We start from the raw sequence: 785 nt of genomic DNA on the forward strand, positions 1-785 counted from the left end.
ACGCACCCTGTCACGGCACGGCTATCCATCTGTCGGTTCTCGATCAGGCCGGAATAGAATCCAGTGATTCTTTTGCGTCTGTCACTAATGCCCCGTCCTCAGGAGTTTGAAGCACGTCACAGTCATTCAATCATTGAATCCTACTCAGAATACCACAGACAAGGTTAGACCTTCCGGATTCTCTTAAATGCCGCCATCAGTTCTAGCCTATACCACGAAGATTCCGGTTAAAGAATCCAAGAGATATCCACCCAATCTAAGGTAGAAAGAGCTCCACACCTTAATCTATGGTGTGTAGAAACTCCACCGTTGAAAATACATAAGAACAAAAGTGATCATTGGCTTCGGCCCCAGAGAGGGAACCAAAAGGACCAAGATGAGAATACAATAGTAAGAGGTCTTATTTATAAAGAACTAGTAGCCTAGGGTTTACAGAGATGAGTAAATGACATAAAAATCCATTTCCGGGCCCACTTGGTGTGTGCTTGGGCTGAGCAATGAAGCATTTTCATGTAGAGACTTCTCTTGGAGTTAAACGCCAGCTTTGGTGCCTGTTTGGGCGTTTAACTCCCATTCTTGTGCCAGTTCCGGCGTTTAACGCTGGGAATTCTGAGGGTGACTTTGAACGCCAGTTTGGGCCATTAAATCTTGGGCAAAGTATGGACTATCATATATTGCTGGAAAGCCCAGGATGTTTACTTTCTAACGCCGTTGAGAGCGCGCCAATTGGGCTTCTGTAGCTCCAGAAAATCAACTTCGAGTGCAGGGAGGTCAGAATCCAACAG

The sequence above is a fragment of the Arachis duranensis genome, chromosome 1, assembly GCF_000817695.3.
Source record: "Arachis duranensis cultivar V14167 chromosome 1, aradu.V14167.gnm2.J7QH, whole genome shotgun sequence".
Classification (NCBI taxonomy): Eukaryota; Viridiplantae; Streptophyta; class Magnoliopsida; order Fabales; family Fabaceae; genus Arachis; species Arachis duranensis.